The following is a 21252-nucleotide window of genomic DNA, read 5'->3' on the forward strand; positions in this document are numbered from 1 at the left end:
GCATTCCTCCCCACGAGGAATGCGTGACTAGCCCAAAGACCGCCTGCGTAGGAGGCTAACCTTCTCTCTGCTTCTACGGTCCTTTCCATATTTTTAAGGTCCTCCTACTTCTCTCTTTCGATCAAACTTCCGTCTCAATCTAAAAAATGCAGTCAATAGCTTTGCTTATGTCCACGCAGCACGTGAACGATCAAAAACAAAAACCGCCTCGGCCTTGTTGTTAATTGTGCCATTTGTCATGTTGACGTCGGTCACCTCACTCCTGCTTTGTTTTTTGGCTGTTGTTTTGTGCCATTTTAATATCAGGATTCTCTTCAGACCTTTAAATCCAAGATTCGGGTGGCTTATTTCTTACAGACTGAGGATGAAATCCGTTCAATTATCTTGATCTTTGACTGATCGCAAAGTCGCACTTGACGCAAGTTAAAGATGAAAAACAAAAATCTCGATTCCTCTTTTATTAAATTCGCGGCAGATGAAGTGAAACCGGGCTCCCATCGCCATGTATTACTAACTTAGATATCACCATGGCGACCTATTGTTATATTTTGGTTAGCGGTTTCCATATTGTGCTTTGTCTTAAATATGACGCTAAGTGCCGCACTCGAAGTTGAAACCCCATGCTTTGCGCTTACAAAAACCATCCACTACCGCCATTCTAGAGTTGTCGATATGTGATCATGTGCCGCCGTTATAATATCTTGCCAATCCATGCCACCGGTATTTAAAGGCAAACGTGAATGTGTAGAATATGTAGTATACATTTAAAAATTTCACGGTCGCTTTAGAAGTCGTATCTCGTGCAGTAGTTCCTTTGCTGAAATAAAACACCAAAATTGGTTACTCGAACAGAAACCCGTATTGTTCCGCAATGATTTCCCGAACTTCACTTCACAAATAAAAGTAGTGCGTTTGGTTTCCGTTACAAAGGTTAAAATAGCTGCACTTTGTGTGTGTGTTTTGCTATTATATGGATCAGCGTAAGACTTGTTTTGCAACTCTCTTGCTGCACTGTAAATATGTTTTGACAATTCCGATCTAAAAATAACGGAGTTTTACTCAAATATAAACGCTATCTGCTATCTGTTAATCTGATCTTTTATCCCGGCGTTCTATATAGAAATGCAATGTCGACCAGAGCAGGCTTCTTCCATCAATCCATAACGTGGTAAGATCCGTCAGTGGTGTATTGGAAAGCCTGAGTTTACTTCTTTATTCAAACTGATTCAGTGCTAAAGGGCTTTATAACGGTTTATAAACAATCTTATTTGTTGGCCATTTTCTTTGACGTTGTTTTGACCAAATATTTCAATCAATATACCCATTTTGTTTAAATGTTCCTTTGTTCAATGTTTCAATCAATATAGCCATAAATAAATCATTCTCGCAAAATAAGCGAAAAGAATTGTGTAAAAAAGAACTAAACACCGTTGGTTGATTTTCGATAAAGGCTAATTTAATTTAGAGGCGAGGTTACAAAGTCTCTACATTTTGCCAGTCAAGAGTCTATATACAAAGCTGGAGAAATCGCGAACTTTGAACCAAAGGAGAGATTTTTTTGAACCAAGAGTTAGTGATTTTTCTCTCTTCTTTTCCAGTTTTTAGGTTCAAATCGTGTTGTATTATCTCATAAAATATATAATTTAAGGGAGAACAGAGGGCCACACAAGGCACATCATTTCTTGCTAAACACTGATGATGACCACAATAATAAGAATAATAATAACACAATAATGACTATGATGATGATGATAATAATAATAATTAATAACTTATATTGCGTCTTTTACCAAAGAATAGTCAAAGGCGCATTACAGCATGAAAACTATGGTATGATAAATTAAAGTTATAATAGTCATCATAAACTAATTATGCAAGTTAGTGAGGATTTAAAATGCTGAAGATATCTAAATTTCCATATTAAGTAATAGGATCGCAATATTTTCCCACGAGTGAAGTCTAGTAAACTTCCATCATTTGAGTGTAAGTGATAGGCAGATTTTTTCCTTATTGATATTAAATTACTGATATGCAGAGGTTACTGACCAAGCAAAGTCGATAACTTTAAAAGACATGTGGCATCACTACTGCAAATCGTTGTTGCAGGGTAAAGGATATCACACTACTCAGACTTTGAACCCGTGCGACCTGACGTAGAGCTCGCTGAAATCCAGACGAAAGCTGACGAGGGAAGACTGCGTGATGTAAAGAAAACTGCAGAAGACTGGGAAAATAAGCAAGAATGATAGCGTTTGTAACGAAAATATCAGGTATAATGAAAATATCAGCTGTAACGAAAATATCATGAAATCAATTAGTGGAAGAGTAATAATAAACATATTTTGTTGATATTTATCTTGTTACGTGTGAGTGTTCTCTGTTTGAAAATGTGCTCCCAGAATTGTTAAGTTATTTAGATCATCATCCCGTTCATTATATTACTTAGCGTCTTAGTTTTTATACAGTTTGTCAACAGAAACGGTGTGGATGTTTGCACTGCAGCGTGTTCGGTTCGGCACAGTTTCACTGATTTTGCATACTATATCTTTAGGCCATGATTCCTTGTTCCTACACCTTACTACTAATGGAAGAGTAACCATGCCTCCAGTTTCCTGCCTTCCCATCCAAGATGGCGTCGTTTACTGTGACATTGCCCATGCTGAAGAATTTCGATTTCGTTTCATTTTTGTTAAAAATGGTAGTCGAGAAATAAATAGAGCAAATACATAGAAGTGAGATCTGTGCAGGTTTATTGGATATCGGATAGGAATGCTCGCAATCATGTTGACGAATGCCTCTTTTGTGGGACTGCAAGAAATATGTGCGCCGCTAATTCTCGATCTTAAAGTCCTCTTGTTCTTTAAAGTAGTAATAACTAAGACTTCGTCATAAAAGTTAGACCAATTTGACAATTATGCTTTTAATTTGTCTCAAAAGCCTCTGCGGAGAAAAGAGTGAGAAAAACACGGCGAAGACCTTATTAATTGTTTTTTTTTTTTTAATTCTGATATAAATTTACCTGTTTCACATTAACTACTTTCATCATTTTCCACCATTGATTGATTGACAGCTGATTGGTTGGTTAGGAGGCAAAGGAAGAACACATTAGAGACATTTATTTCTCGTTTAGAATGTTTTTAAGCCCAGCGGAGTAACGGCTGTTCATATTCAGCGCCCTTGACTTAAATTTTATGAAAAGTTAGATTCTTGATTTACTTTTAATTTGTGATCAAACCGGTGACACTGGTAAAACGAGACGAACTCAAATTAAGCCTCACGGTGACAGAACCTGAGAAAATTCTAGAGAGATTTTTATGAGGGCTTAGGAGCCGCGACAGAATTTCTTACGTACCATATAACTACATGGTAGTCTATTCTCCTCAGTTGTTTTGTACGCCACCAAAACTGTTATCATCGATCAATGAATCAATCAAATGTTGGCAACAGAAATACGCAAATGAAGATATCCGCGATGATCATTTAACTACCTTACCAGACAGCTCTTCAGAAAGAACTAAGTTAAACCTTCCATTGTTGGAAGTTTCAGAAGGATGGAAAGAAAATTTAATTACGTTGGAATACTTTAGTTATTTAGGTAAAACTCCTCATGCACAGTTAAACATACGGTCTCTACTTTGTCATACTTTTAATCGCGCATTAAACGTATTTCAAACTGTATTCAAGCTTAAAAACTTTTATATTTCAATTTTTCTAAAAACAAGGTATTAAATACTTTTGCCAGGATAGAATTGCAAATCTTTCACTTCTGCAAGTTTAAGATTGCAACTGTCCGGCAATAAGACCGAATTAATTATCTGGCTGCTTCTTCTTCTTCTTGAAAACTTCGGCCCATTTATTTCAATAGAAACATCCCGGTTTCTTAACTTACTTTTATTTGTATTTTATGTTGGCGAATATATATTACTATTACTACTACTACTACTATTACTACTACTACTACTACTACTACTACTACTACTACTACTACTACTACTACTACTACTACTACTACTACTACTACTTCGTTAAAAAAAAGTTTTTGTTTTATCTCCAAGGTCCAGCTACTGAAAACAAACGGGATTTAACTAATCATTTTTGTTATTGCACCAGCAAATGCGCATAAGACCATTTACTTTACTAGCCCTTTCAATAACAGACGGAATCTGAACTTCAACCCTAACTAATTAACAATTTGCGTGTTTTACTGCTGTAAGTCATAATCACGGCGACAACCTGCTGACCGCAAAACAAATACAGCAACCGACAAAGTGCATCGAAATCTGCCAAATACAGCACATGAAAACGACCTTTTTACCGTGCTGAGCCAAACCATATTGCTTTTTAGAGTTCTGCTACATACAGTGATTAACGTTAGTACAAAGCCTAACGATTGGTTTAATCTTGAAAGGCGCAGTAAGCTGCTCTTCCCAATGGACGTTGCAAACTCTGTCTTCATACTGCTTCCACGGTCCTCTTCCATGCTTGTTTTAGGTCCTCATGCTGCTTTCGATCGATCGGGCTTCCATCCTTAAGTAATCATACAGTCAATAGGTTTGCCTATTCTCTCAGAGGGTACTCGCATATATAAGCTATATAGGTATGTGCGGCTCGAAAGAGTAAGGTATTTTAGCCGTTTTGGTTTGACATCGGATATAAATTTGAACGGTTTGGTCTGAAAGTCTAAAAACGCGTATGGAGTCTAGCAACCAAGTCTCAAAATGGGGATGAAATTTTAAAAAAAGGATACTGGAAAATTACATTTTTTTAGTATGAAATAGGGTCAAGGTTTGGAGAACCGAGCCTCACACCCCCACCAAAAATTCCTCAAAAAGTACTTACAGAGTGAAAAAGAAATCCCCTCAATTATCTTGATCTTTAAATGATCTCAAACTAGCACCTGACTCAAGCTAAAGATGAAAAACGAAATTTCAATTACCCTTTAGATCAAAGATGAACTGAAATCGGATTTGAAACCCTGGGGTCCCATCGCCATGTATTGCTAACTTTGATTTCACAAGGCCACCTATTGTTATGTTTGGTTTGCGGTTTCGATATTGTGTTCTTGTCTTGAATACGACGTTAAGTGTTCATCTCGAAGATGAACCGCCATGCTATGCGCTTGCACAAGGCTACTATTACCTCCATTCTAGAACTGTCGATATGTGATAATGTGCCGAAGTTACCATATCATTTCAGCCGGCATGGCTCCCTTATTCAGAGACAAACATGGATGTCCAGAATATGCAGTATTAATACTTAAAAATCTCACGGTCGCTTTAAAAACATCTCACGCAGTACTTCATTTGCTGAAATAAAACACCAAAATTGACTACTTTATTGGAAACCGTTATTAAATTGACTGAATTTTAATCCGAGAAAAATATTTACCACATATTTGCCACACAACTCGAACAGAAATCCGTTTGTCTATTTGCATATTCGTTGCACCATGATTTCCAGCTTTACTGGCACCAATAAATAAATAAATAAAATAAAAAAATAGTACGTTTGGTTTCTGTTACAAAGGTCAAAATAGCAGGTTGCTTCCCTCTGTCGTGTGTATTTTGCTTTTATATGGATCAGTGTATTCGAAATATGTTTTGAAACTAATAATAGTGGATTTTTATTCAAATATCAACGCTATCTGTTGTTGATCTGATCTTCTAATATCTTACGCAGAGAAAGCTTTTTCCTTCAATCCGTATAACAGAAAAAACATCAATTAGTGTTGTATTGGTAAGTTTGCTTCTTTATTCAAACGAAATCAGTGCTGAACGGGTTTACAACATCGGTTTGTAAACAACCCTGTTTTAACGTTGCTTTGAACAAATATTCAATATAGCCATTTTGCTTAACGTTGTTTTGTTCAATATTTCAATCGATTGTAATAGCGACAAATAATGTATTCGCTGTAGCAAAATAAGCGAGAGGAAGCTGTAAAAATGGATTACCATGCATTTAAGATGAGCCGTTTACCTTCCTTTCTTATGCGATTGAAAACGTTTTGAGCCGTTGACCACGAAGTTTCAGCCTCGCTTCTAGAACGGGGACATTTTGCACTTTTAAATCAATGACCACTTTGTTCCTCTCTATGAAGGGCCTATGAATCACTTGAAAGTGATGTGATGTTTATGACTGGAGGATAAATTTTTTTTTTTTCAGGATACTCGGCAAAAGAAAATCCCTCTTCTTCCGAAAGGAATCGAAACTATGAGCTTCCGATCACTAGTTCGGAAGCATTAGGTCATTATACTAAGAAACCATATTCTCATACAGAAGTGGAACAATGAATTCATCTTAATCGTTGAAAGCTAAAAATTTGAGGTCATTCATTCTTCGAAACAGACATTCCTGCATGGCAAAAATTTGCCCATGATAGTGAACGTCTTCTTGAAAGATATACGGGGGTAACTTCCATGGCAAAACTTCCGCCAGCACTTCGTCGACGCAGTAATTTCACACCTTCAGGATGTTGTCAGAAGTCTGAAAATCATAAAACGTGCAGTGCGACACTCCTGTTACTAGTGAAAGTTCCAGAAATTCCATCAACGAAATCACCGATATCTTACCAAACAAAGGAGCAATACAAATTCCGTATTCTCTTCGCCCAGTATTATTGGAGCCTCTCAGCCTTTTTATGCACGTATTCCCAACAGGTAAAACAACAATGTTGCTCCGGTTTTTCAGGGCTTAGTTTTATCGAGATTTCCACAAAACTGCACGGGTGGGGTGGTGGTCAACTCATCCAGGAGAACACAGGAACCACGAAAAACCATGTGGTGAAGTTCGTGCTTTTTTATGATTTCATAATACAGTCGAACCCCTGTTAAGCGGTCACACTCTATATTAAGCGGTCAGTTGTCAGTTCCGAAAATTACGTCCCTTAACTGTAATTTTGCCCTCTATTTCAGTCACACACAGTCCGAAACGACCTGTTTCTAAACTAATGAGCTGACCTATTTCAGACGGTCAGTTTGTAAAAGGAAAGTATTCAAATATGGTACCAAATAGCGTGTCTGACAATTGAATTTCTAATGACCTGCAATACTTGGCGTTAATGTTTTATTAGTCCGGCTTTATCATGTTCTCCTTTGTCCTACAATTTTATCGCTGCAGGCCAAGTAAGTGATTTTGTGAGCGCTTTGCTTTTGTGCATTAACTGTGTATTAAATTATCAAATGTTATATAAAATGTCGTTTTTATTGTGTTTGACGAGTATTCTGTACAACCTGAATTAAACGGTGACTTAGCCATTACCCGAAGGTAACCGTTTAAATCAGGTTCAACTGTATACAGGCGTTATTATTTTGTGTTTTTCAGGTGAACGGGGACAAGGACGAGGCGAGCGTGTCCCTCGCGCTTGTCTCTGCTTCCTGAAAAACGCAAAAATAAGAACGCCTGTTCTGCAGGCAAGTGGAAGCGGCACTCGCTGAAGATGCTGAAGTGTCAGTTTTGAATTCGATCCGCTGTGGAAACGGCAAGAAAGAGGTGGGGGATTGTTTCCACTGCGCCAAGTCATCAGCAGAATTCGAATATACTTTGGGTCTTGGCGGTCATCAAAAAAGAAAGCGTTCCTTTCTCAGCTTCCGCGACGAAATGTGGTGTTTCTGAAGCTGGACTTGGTTTCGTTCGGAATATCATCTTGTTCAAATAGAAGAAAGATCCCCGCAGTCACTCGCGCTTGCCTCTGCTTACCTGGAGAACGCAAAAATAAGAACGCCTGTTCCTGCAGGCTAGTGGAAGCGGCCCTCGCTGAAGACGCTGAAGTGTCAGTTTTGAATTCGATCCGCTGTGGAAACGGCACTGTTCTGCACTTGATCTTTCATCTGCAGTTCAAAATATATGTTTCATATATTTATATTTATTTATATCATCTTGTGTCGGTTATTCGCTTCTCTTATTAGTAGCCTTTATGCTGGAATTCTTGGCGTTGATACTGTAGATAAAAAAGAATAAATATTCCTGTAAAAGTAAAGAAACATCCCACCAATTTGCGTTTGTATGGAGTGTTGTACTATTATTTCTACGTGTTATCAGGCTTCAAGAAGTACAACCACGTCTTCAGTTCCATTGATTATTTATTGATCACACTAATGAGCTTGTTCTGAAAAGATCAAGATGTAAAGGCCAAGAACAGATTAATCTCATCTTTTTATATCGTCCACGCGGGATTTGGCGGGAACTATCAATCAACTGTCAAAATCTCATCAATCGTAAATTTAGGCTAACGTAATGCCTTGCGCAGTAGTTCTTAAGCGAAAGTACGCTTGTAAAGTAACTTTCAATGACCGAAATGACTTTCTTCTTCAATTTTCAATGTCATCGCCAAACGATCTGGACAAAACAAAGCGAAGAGATCAATATAAAAATTACAATAAACATTTTCATCTTTTACAAATGAAGATTCTTGGCTAAATACAAGAGAAATCAAACATTACATGAAATCACATAACAACACTTTACAACGGAAACTTAAAATAGAACACAACCTTCTTTTCCGAATCTTGGTTCCGCCTTTTCCATAAATTAACTTGTCACGCTTACAACCTCGTATAGCTTTAATTAAAAAGTACACTACGTGTTGGTACAACAGATCTGGTACAATAGGTATTTCCCTAGTCATTAAGTCATTAAGGGTAAAAGTTAACTGGTACATGCAAATTCAACCCGAAAAACGGCGGAATTACACCAAAAACGAATAAGCAAGTTATTTCCAGTCATGTTCTGGCAGCAAGATAACTTAAGGTAAAACTTTAGAAAATGTGTGTTGACAAGGCATAAACAACCTATTGTTACTTTTTAAAAACCAATTTGGGCGTAACTATTCATTGGTACGGTTTCCGAGGAAACACTTCAAAACAAACTTCAAAACAAACTTTTGCTTCACATTGAATTGGTACCAGGATAAAACATTTTTGATCAGCATAACTAAAATTATGTCTACAACAAACTATTGCGTTGAAAGATAATATATGACTAACACGGTTTCAACTGTGTCACTTGTAAAGCACAATTAAGGATAATCTGAACAGTTCCAAGAAGTCCAGCTATTCACCTTCTTAAAGAAGGCGAAGTGTCTCTTGTTGGTGACTTTCATTACACAATTCACCTTAATTCTCTTAATAAAACACAAGTGAATGGAATAACTACACACTAAAATCATTGTTATTCAAACCGCAATATTTGAGAGTAATTATCAGCAATGAAATACCGTTAAATGATCAAAGTATCCGAATGAGGACCAAATTTAATAAAAAACAACTTTGAAACTTTTACTTTGAAAAGAGTCTATTTTTATTGTATAACAGTAGCATTATCACTGGATTAATACCGATAGCGATATCCGACTACATGGTAGGGTGACACTAATTCGCAGAAAAGCCGAGGTTGCGACTTATTTTTACACCGGCTGGCTTATTTAAAAAACTTTTTTATTTCGCGATCGTAATCGTCAAATTTTGCATATAAACTAATTTTAAGCTCGAAACCCTAGGAGTTTCAATTTTGTTTGGAGGGAGCCAGTTTCTCATGGTTATTAGAATCGGGAAATGTTTCGTTCAGTAGCGAACTGTTCGTAAAACCAAGTTTCCATTCTTTTATTTGAATTTCTGATATTCTCCTTGTTCGCAGGGTCATTACGCAGAATGAGACAAAGCGCCTCTATTTCCATTGCCGATAAAAGCTAGGTGAAAGAATCAGCATAAGAATGCAAACTTGCTTGTACTCTTTGAGTTCTATCAGGAAAGAAATCAATTAAACGAAACGTTTTCAGAGATAGGGGTGGTCAGTTTGCGAGCCTGCGAGCTAGTCTCCTTTTTGTGAGCCTCTGATATTTCCCGCCTAAAATTCCAAAAATGGACTTAAAGCCCTTTTATGGTCTTGATTATATGCGGTCTACAATATATTCTGTAAGCATAAACGGTAAGATATTCTTTAATATTCTCTTAAAAATAATCACAAATTGTTGATTTGGAGCCAATCTGATGGAACTCCGTAGCCAAACCAAAACATATGTCGCTTTATGCACCTTTATTCTAGTGATGAACATAACTCACTATTTATCTTCCTTATTCTTTCTTCTCCTCTTCAATAACCTCAGAGTATTGTCCACCATCGGACTCTTTGTGATTCATAGCACTCGTAAGAGATAAATAAACACCGAGTTTAGATGCTACTACAGCGAAAGCTGGCTTCCGGTCCATCACAGATGGCCACCATATTTAAATCCATCAATACTTCGCCAGACAAATTGCACGTGAAGCTAGATATAATTTTGCAGGAAAATGTAATTTCTTTTGGTCAAATTCGGGATTTCAATTGTCAGCATTTTTTCTTGCTCGGTAATTTTCTCCGCAAACAAATCTAAGTGCTATACTTTGTAGTACAGGCTACACGTCCGAAATAGGTTCCTTTTGGTACATCAAAAATTCATCAGTCATGACAGCGAGGCTTAGAGCGGATACAAAAAGAGTTGAAATGTTCAACTCTTCTGTCGTATCTCATTTAGCCGGCTTACTGCCAGTTTCAAGCTGAACTTTAGTGTATCTAAAGAAGCCCCTTCTTTTGCAAATATGTGAAACAATATTGAATTCAAAATTGCATATATTTGCGCGAACTGGCTTTCCAATGCAAAATACGTCAGCAGAGAATGGCATAGTGATCCGTGGGGGACTGTCTAATGGCGCATGGCTTACATGACTTACGTCTGGAGGATGCTGAAAGCTGCTGATAGTCGAGTCGATGAGCTTTTCAGGATATTTTAATTTCAAAAATATCCACTTCAAGCTCTTACATTCTTGCATTCTTCTTTTTTGTAATGGTTTCTTGTCGTTCGCAGACAACTTTGCAACCTTGGGAGAAAGATCGATCACGATTTGTAGCCAATTTTTACAAGCAAAAAGATCATTGACGACTTGAGATATAAGGAATCTGCCGTTAATTTGCCTCCATCAAAAATGATGATTCTTGCAAATCGGTCAGCGGTAATGAACCAATAAACAATAAATAAATAAATAAATAAATAAATAAATAAATAGATAGATAAAAACATATAAGTAAAAACCATCAATTTAAAGGCAGTTTACAAATACCGTGTGGGAAGGGGCATTAACCTCTTCAGATGATAAGACATTCCACTCTCTTACTGTTCTAGGGGAATATGAAAATTTGTATTAGCTAGTCTGTATGTGCAAAGGGGACCTCGTAAGCTTTCTCATCTATATGGCGACTAATATACGCACCAGGGGGGTTAGATATTTTATGGTGTTAATCCCGGTTTGTCCATTGTGGATTTTGTAAAAAATGGACAGCCTGTTCCTTTTCCTTCTCTCTTCGAGGGTGTCCCACTGTAAATTCTTGGAGCATTTCGCTGACTCTGGATGGAGTGTGATATCGGTTTAACAAATATCTGGCTGCACGTCTCTGCACCATTTCCATTTCCAACAGAGTGTTTTGCACGAATTTACATGTGATTTGTGCGATGCAAATTATATCGGTTACACGTGCCGCCACCTCCATCAACGTGCAGAGGAACATAAGCATTCCGTGATCGGTAAACACTTCAAGGACAAATACGGTTTGAGACCGACGGACCTGCCTGAGAATTTCAAAACACTTAAGAAATGCCGGAGCAAGTTTGGATGCTTGATTTTTGAAATGCTCTTGATCAGGAAGAAAAGACCAAAACTTAACACTCAAAGTGACTCTATTCGCGCCAAACTCTTTGTATAAACATTTGAATGCTCTTGTTTTACTATAATTGCATTTTTGTAATTCACACACATCTATTTCTGTATATATATTTATTATATGGCTGACTCCGCGAGCAGGCAAGATGAGTCAAATCCTGCGCTGTGATTGGCTACCCGAGGGGGCAAGATGGAGCTATCTTGCCCGCTCGGGATTACCCGTTGACCGTCCGCTTGTCATCGAAAGTTTAGTTCAGAGTAACAAAGCAATCTTTTCTTCGATTTTCTCGTTGTTCTGGGAGAAAACGCTCACTAAAATGTTCGGTAAACTCTCAACTTTTACCTAAAGGAAAGGAAAGAGAATGGAATCGTCCTAGTGTGGTGAAAAGTTTGTTTCAGCCACAATGAATGTGAGTTGAATCGTTGAGTTGCTCTGTGTGTAGTATCTTACATAGGTTGATTTTGTAAAGCGTATTGTCTCAAGTCGAGTACTAGATTGATTAGTTCTCTAGGTACGGTTTACAACATTCTCGTCCCCAGAGCCCCAACGTTTTTTTTTTTAAATTGTTGAACGAGTGGCTCTGGGTCCATCCAAAAATATCTTTTTTTTCATTGGCTGTCGAAAACCTGATGCGCTATAAGGTGAAAAATGCTACGCTTCTGCGCATTTGTCTTTACTTCCTAATACTGAGGAGTACTGAGCAATAATAATACTGAGCAAGCGCAATGGTTATTTATCACACTGAGCTTGCGCTACCGGATGTCGTGAAATTCACGACATCCGGTAATGGCTGTTACCAGGGCCTACGATCCAACCGCTGACCAAAAGATCGTAGGCTCTGGGAACGAGGATGGGTTTACAATGACTTTATTCAGTTAAATCAAAGCGTAATGAAAGTTGCGTTAAGTGTTTAGAGAAGTGCAGAAAAGTGTTTTCTCAAGTTCGCCGAAGAAGCTCACGTCTTGCCTTTTGGAAACAACTATTATCAAAGTTTCGCCAAGTTTTCTGATTCTTAACCGCTCTATTTTTGGGCTTATGTTTGCATATAATTCAAAATGTATTGTTTCATTCAAGAATTGTTGATTGGAGGCAAGAGACCTCTCTTGTTGGAGGCCGAAAACTGTGTAAAAGTAAATCTTACACCGGCCGGCTATGAAGAATTTCTTTCCGTGCTGTTTTGTTTTGTTTTGTTGTTGAATTGTAACTTGAAGATACTCAAGCTATATAATAAATCCTTTATTGACCAAGCTTGTTTGGTCAAGATGACTGGATTTTGGCCTCGTTCTTCTTCTTTTTTTCTTTTTTTTTTTTCGCCTCGGTCCATAAAAACGCGAAAAAAGAACTTGGCAAATACCCAGCCATATGGCTTTCTTCTTTTTTTTTTTTTTTTTTTTTGGTGAAACGAGAACAAGTTGCAATCCTACACTTTTTTGAAATTGCATAAAAAAAGAATAGAAAACGTGAGAGAGGCCATGTGTGTGTTGTCGCAATTTCCGGTATAACGATAAGTAGCGTAACACAAGAGAAAACGGAGATCACGCTATCTTTGTGACTCAAACTATTCCATCAGCTAGTTTTGTTAGATAGTTTTAAGAATCTGCGAGGCATACAATGGGAATAAATGAGACCACATTAAGCATCCAGCGAAAATGCCATTAAGGGCATCTCGTTCACTTCAAATTCACAATCAAACCTGTAATTTTTTGGCTGCTGAATTCCCAGAAGTACTCGAAAATTTCGCACAAAGTCCGTGGCCTTAATTATGATTTGTGATGTCCGCTCGCTCGTCGCCTGGATAAAACATCAATTTGTACTCGAAGCACAATTTCTTCGCTGTTATTTCTCTGATTTCCGCTGTCGAAACTGTTGAGTATTCCTTAGAAGTTCTTCTTTCGATTTACCATTTTGAAAAGGTGTGTTTTCCTTCGAAAAACGCGAAAATCGGCGACTAAAAATTTAGCGGTCCGGCCGCGTGGGCCAACAAAAACTGAAATTTGAGATCGGCTAGGTAAAAAAAAAATTTTTTTGATCTAGGCAACCCTAAGACCTATAAATATATTTTAAGCGAAATTAAATAGCATAATAGTGTGGAATATTGAGCATAATATGGACACCCGCAATATTGTACCTGTACTTCAACCGCTTAGGAAGGACTTCAGTCTGTTACCATAACAGTCTAATCATTTCGGTGAGCGTCAAGATAGAAACGCGTTAGCGAATAATTGCGAATTCAATAGCCATTAACGAGTCGACAAAATCGTATTAAAATAGCAGTTGCACAGCTACGTCAGTATGTTGCGGATTATTCATGGTCATCGGTAGATTGAGCGAGATATGATTAGTTGCAAACACCCTTACAAGCAAATTAACACTCCATCATTTCGCTCTCCGTTAACGACTTTGGACGTACACATTTTAATAACCCTCTCTCGATTGGCCTTTCAAGCCAATAATGCCTATGATGTTTTCAATCCTTTGCTGTAATTTTTTACCATATCTCTCCATAGTTTTGTCCACTTCCAGCTCTCCGGCGTTACATGGTTGTGGGCATTCTCTGTAGTGAAAACTTCGGCCTACATCCCACTCCACGTTATCAACAACGTAAAAGTCCTCGAGTGGATTCATTATGAGGTGTACCCCTTGCTCAAAAACACTTTGTGGATCAACCACACATTTATTATGAGTTTTGTCTTCCTTTCGCTTGCGATTGAAAATGTTTTGAGTAAGCACAGCTGGCCACGAAGATTCAGCATCGCTTCTTGAATGCGGAAATCTAGCGCTCTTAAAACAATGACCACAGTGCTCCTCTCTATGAATGCTATGAAGTAAAGAGGTCATATTCTCATACTGAAGAGGCACAATAAATTCATCTAAGTCGTTGAAAGCTAAAAACTTGAGGTCATTCATTCTTCGAAACAGACATTCCTGCATGGCCAAAATTTGCCCGTGATAGTGAACATCTTCTTGAAAGATATACGGGGGTAACTTCCATGGCAAAACTTCTGCCAGCCCTTTGTCGACGTAATAACTTAGCACCTTTTGGATGTTATCAGAGGTCTGAAAATCATAAAACGTGAAGTACGACGCTCCTATTACTTGTGAAAGTTCCAAAAATTCGATCAACGAAATCACCGATATCTTACCAAACAAAGGAGCAATACAAATTCCGTATTCTCTTCGCCAAGTACTTGTATTAGTGGAACCTCGCTGCCTTTTTATGCACGTATTCCCAACAGATAAAACAACAATGTCGCTTGGTTTTTCAGGGCTCAGTTTTATCGAGATTTCCACAAAACCGGGTGGCGTGGTGATCAACTTATCCGAGAGAACACAGGAAACTACGAAAAGACCGTAGTGAAGTTTGTGCCCTTTGTTGATTTCGTAATATGTCGAAGCGATATTCGCTGAAGTATTTGAATTCGATCCGCTGTAGAAACGGCAAGACAGAGGTGGGGGGTTATCTCTACGCCAAGTCATCAGCAAAATCCGAACAAACTTTGGGTCTTGGCGGTCATCAAACCAGGCAGAATAAAAAAGCGTCCCTTTCTCAACTTCGACGAAATGTGGTGTTTCTGCAGCTGGGTTACGACATGAGGGTTTCGTTTGGAATATCGTCTGGCGTCGGTTGATCGCTTCTCTTATAGCTTTTCGCTGTAATTCTCGCCGGTAATATAAAAGAATAAATATTCCTGTTAAAGTTAAGAAACATACCACTAATTTGCGCTTGTTCCTCGAACGCATCCTAATTTCCTTTTGGTCTCTGTGTACACATCGCCCAGAATGTTATTGCCTTTCGTGACATTTACTTACAGTGCCATTTAACAAATCGACGGCAGTTTTCTCAGTATGGTCTATTTAACAAATAGATCCCAAGCTGCCGTGCGTCTGTTCAGTAATAGATCACAGATGACGTCAAAATGTGGTAAGAACAAAAAAGTGGCACACGAGCCGCAGGCGAGTGTGTCACTGATGTTCTTACCACATTTTGACGTCTTCTGTGATCTATTACTGAACAGACGCACGGCAGCTTGGGATCTATTTGTTAAATAGACCATAGAAAACTGCCGTCGATTTGTTAATTTTACAATAACTGTCCAAATTCCCGCGCGCTGGAAGTGGAACCACTCGCCTGCGGCTTGTGGTTCCACTTGAGATTTGAACATTTTATGGCGTCATTTTATGGTCTATGAGAGTATAGACCATAGAAAACTGCCGTCGATTTGTTTTTTACGATAACATGGAAAAAGGACATGTGGAATTGGCTATTTTTTTTTCGTTGAGAAAGCGCGCGCGTTACATCTGACGTCATTTTTATTGTCTGTACTCTTATAGACAATAGCTACGAGCCAATCAGCGCGCAGGAATTTGGACAGTTATTGTAAAAAATCTGATAGACGCGGCATAATTACACTTGCCGGAATAGTTCTTTTGTCAGTTTGCGAAAATAATAATTAAAATCACCACTTTAGTTACACACACACACGCGCAGGTAGAAATTCAGTCTATATTGTCTAATTTACGCAAGGTGTCCTGGTCACGTCCGCATAGATTTATTCAAATACTTTAACAGAAAACTAAGAAAATCTAATTGAGAACTTTCAGGCTCAAATTGCCAAAAATAATAAGAACGTTCAGCCTCAGCCCCAAAATTAGACGTTCTTATAAAAAAGAGTGTACCTGATATTCTTTTGAATGTGCGCGAAAGCTTTATGTAGATTTAGATCCGCGGTAAATTCAAAACAAGTCCATTCTATTGTTTCCGTGAAGAGAGGAGCCAAAAAAGCAGGCAGAAATGTTAGAAACTTAGATTTTGTGACCACTTCTAACCACTATTTTTCATTGAAAATGGGCATAAAGCTTCTTTACACACCAAGTAATCAAAGCCATATGCTAACTCATTAGCGGAACAATACGTCAGCCAAAATACAGCCTCGGGGCAATTTGCAGTCTTCACACGACGAAATCTCAAAATTTCCTGGCTCATTGCCCAGATGTTGCGACACATCCGGAACTTTTATGCGCTGTCCGCGGGAAAAATGCAAGATCAAATGGAAGACTCTGGCTCAACAACACCAACGGGAACTTCACTGTTACATACATATAATGTCACCTAAGGAAAAATGACAAATCTACAAATCGGAAGTACTTTGATTGCACCCTACAGAGTAAAGATGATACTGTTAGAGCAGCACGTTTCTCACCGGAAAAGTATCAAGATCTGAATACCCTACAAAAAACATAGAGTACTGAAAAAAATTGACAAATTACAATACATCTGCCACCAATGAAAAAGGTGACATCATCATCCTCAGCAAGAAACGAATATCTCCTGTTACAAGTAATGACATTGACTTCCCCTACTCATGTGAATTGACAGCAATAGGGATTCTTGCAAAGCTTTTGGCTCTTGAAAAACTTGCAGCAAACAAGTTGTTACCATCAAAGCACAGGTTGCACTAATCTCTGCATTGTGAAAACACTGCATACGCGATATCGGGGTGTTCTCAGAAAGCAAGAGATCAGAGATACACTCCACTTCAGTGAAACTGCTTCTCTTGTAAAATACTGTAGAAATGTTAGAGCTGAACAAAACATATAATCTTCTGAATATTAAGGTCAAAAATACCAATAAAGAGATGTATCTAAATACCACCAAAGCTGACAAATTCACCTTCACGGAGACATCTGCATTCATAGCTCCATTTACATTACACATTAGAGTAGAGGATAATGTCAAAACAACATCAACGATAACTACAAGAATACTTGGAATTCGTCAAGCTTTTCAAACACTCGCTTGTATTTGATGTCACGAAAAGGCCATTATGATGAGTGAAGAATGCAGATTAATGCATGCCATCCATTCATCTGAAGCGAAGTGGTATATACGAATCCTTGTGCAAAATGCAGCTGCCACAAATGTAACATTTCGTTTAGGATTCAACAAGAGAGGATGAGCTCATCCTCTCTTCGATTCAACTTCGAGCATGTTGTCAAACTGATGAAAATTCTCCAACCCAAAAGAAAAAGATATCCTCAATCCAATTCTAACCAATCCTAACAAACTTTTTTTTTTGCACTTACATATGACACAGTGGATTACAATGTAACAGACCTCGAAATGAAGTAGACTATTTTAGTTCATTTTGATATAGTTATGTACACCTTTTAATAGTTCCACGATCGTGTTCTTATTACACGTAAACATTGTTCCTTAACTTGGTTATTATTTGGCTGCACAAATACAACCATAACATACCTTTGAAATCGATAGGACTAGCAGATTGTTCTAGCGTAACAACTGTATCAAAACCTGGCTTTGGCCTTGCCCCAGGGGGGATACTCGGGCATAAACGTGACGGGGCTGTCCGACGTATTTTTTTGGGTCTAAAATTTTCAACTCCTGTATTTTTTTGGGTTGAAGATTTAACCGTGCATTTTTTGGGGTCTAAAAAATCTGCGCGTATTTTTTTGGGTTTGAATTTCCGCCAGGCTAATAGTTCTTACACAATTCAAGCCAAAGTTCTCGCATGATCCGAAAGCATGAGTTGAATATTATATTATCTTGTATTTTTTTGGGTGCAAAATATAAGATCCATGTATTTTTTGGGTGTAAAATATTAGGCTCCGTCTGACGCCCCCCCCCCCCCCCCGCGTCACATTTATACCCGAGTACCCCCCTGGTGGCCTTGCATGCTACTAAACAAAGCACTCTACTACACCTGTTTTAAAACCTTTTACACCTAGATATGACGCAATTAATTACAACTTTACAGACCTGGAAATCAAGTAGACTATTTGACTTAATTTTGATATAGGCTTGTAAAGGTTTTCTTGTCATGACTTTCACTGTTGTGGTCCTGTTACATGTAAAGATTGTTTATAAACGTCGTTTTTGTTTCCAGAAATACAACTACATTATCTCTATAGCACTCTTTCCAAGCTGTCCCGTTGTTCGCCTGTCAATGTATTACTATTCACCTTACCGAGGAAAGATTTATCGCGTTTTCATACAAATAATCATCTTACAATAAGTGCCGTTCTTTTCTCAAGAGTTCTAATCCCCCGAGCATTAAATGATAAAATTCTGAACGTCATTAGTTCCACCCTGCTTATAATTAGTGTGAGAAAAGGAAAAGGTATGAATGCTTACCTTAACATGTATGAAAGGATAACCCCTTCGAATAGAAAAGAAATAACAAAAAATAATTGACAAAGCGTTAATGAAACACTTACAAAACAAATTGTCCAATGACATACACAGGCAAATAAAAAAGGTAAACAGCTTAAGCTGTTAACAATTAAGCTACCTATATGGACGGAGTCTTGCAAAACTGGAGCTTTAACCAGTTTCCCATCAATGAATAGTTTATCCGGTTCAGGTCGACTAAAATTAGTATTACAATTAGTAATTAGAATTTGCAAAGAGGAGTAATAGAAGCGGTATCTTGGTTGCAATCGACTTTGAGAAAGCTTTTGATTCTTAAAACCGTAAATTCCTTCTAAAAACATCAGAGACATTTAATTTTGATGCGCACTTTATACAATGGATTCGGACTGACTACACAAATTTATCAAGCTGCGTATTGAAAAACGGCTCTACTACTGACCTCTTTCCCGTGAATCGAGGGGTTCGACAGGGTGATCCTCTTTCTCCACTATTATTTATTCTTTCCTTGGAAATTCTTACTAATTACATCAGGCAAGACGAAAATATTCAAGGAATGAAAATTAATAGCAAGGAGACAAAGCTAACTTTTTTTTCAGATGATTTGACATGTTTGTGAAAGATAAAATTTCCTACTTTTTCTTTTTTGCGTCTCTAAAGATCTTTTCCTATAATTCTGGCCTTCATGTAAATGACGAGAAAACTGAATTATTCGCCGATCGGCTCTCAGAGACTGGTGAGAGAAGAATTCCAACATAAGATATGCACATCAATCAAATACTAGGGATTTATCTTGACTACCACGCCTTAAGACTCAAAAATTTAAATTTTGATTCCATTTTTAAGTCTATTAAAAAACTCTTAATATGTGGAAATTTTATAGGGGTCTTACACTACTCGGCAGAATTCAAATTGTAAAGAAATTTGCAATTTCAAAATTTATGTCCAAGGCTTCTTTAATTTTGGTCTCAGACGACCTTATAAATAAGTTAACACACTGCTCTGTAGTTTTATCTGGAAAGGCAATGGCAACTGAAGATCAAGCGTTCTGCTCTTATTAACGACATTGATAATGGTGGACATCCAGTCCATGATCACCTCACAAACAATTGTTACTCTGAAAAAGTATAGCGACGACTATATTAGCCCATGGAAAAGTATTCTTGACACATTTTTAGGTGAAGTGGGTGTTAAACATTCATCTTACACTGTGATTTCGACACTCGTAAGCTCCCTATCAATCTGCCGGATTTTTACAAAGAATGTCTAGATGCATGGTCGGAGTTAAAGACTACAAGAGGTACTTCGTATGAAGATATTGTAAACCAAATAATATGGAATAATAAGCGGATTCTCATCAAAAAACGAAGTCATGTTATATTAAACATTTCGTCAACTATGAAATCGTTAAAATAGGCGACTTAATTTCCGATAATGGCAGATTTCTTGAAGGTGTCAAAATCTCACAAATACAATATTTCAATTCAATGAACATCGTTAATTCTATCCCAAACGCGTGAGACCGAGTGGAGACTTGTAATTAAACAAAATCAACAACATATTCACCCTCCTTTGAATGATTTTATTCAAATCGAAATAGACAGCACTGGAGTCAACGTTTCAAAAATTGCACAAAAAATGATCTACAAGGAATTTGCGAGAAAAAAGCAAACCGTTCCGTCTACTCAAAAGAAAAAAGATATCAAGTACTCCGGGCGTTTGGAAGAATGGCAAAAAATATACTCTCAAGCGAGGATGAATCATCTCTTAATACTCTATACCATTTAAAACTACTCTTAACACAAAACTTAGGGAATTTCAATACAAATTGTTAAATATTATTGTTTTCACAAATGAAAACTATTTAGATTTAAAATGATTGAATCGCCTTCGGTGTGCCTTTTGTAACAAAGAAATAAATGTTCAGGGGATTCGATGATCGAATCCCCTGAACATTTATTTTTTTATTGCAATACGACAAAAGTCATGCAATAGGTTCATTCCTTTCTGCTCTCAACTTCGTTAAAAGAGCCAAAAATCGAGCTTAAAATTCACTCATGTCAGGTCTTAAATTCGTGAAAATAGTCAAAAATCGAGCAATAAGCTCATTTTTTCCGAACCCAAATTTGTCGAATTGGCCAAAAATCTAGAAATATGTTCATTCCTTTTTGGTCTTAAATTCCGCGTAAAATAACCAAAAATAGAGGAATAAGTTCATTGCTTTCTCTCAAATTCGTGAAAATAGTCTAAAATCGAGCAATAACTTCATTTTTTTACTGGTTTAACTTTCGTGACAATGGTAAAAAAATCAAGCTTTAAATCACACCTTTCTGGTCTCAAATTCGAGAGAATAGCTAAAAAGGGAGCCATCAGTTCATTCCTTTCTAGTCTTTTCA

Source organism: Pavona decussata, unplaced genomic scaffold (assembly GCF_977016875.1).
Source record: "Pavona decussata unplaced genomic scaffold, jaPavDecu1.1 SCAFFOLD_28, whole genome shotgun sequence".
NCBI lineage: Eukaryota > Metazoa > Cnidaria > Anthozoa > Scleractinia > Agariciidae > Pavona > Pavona decussata.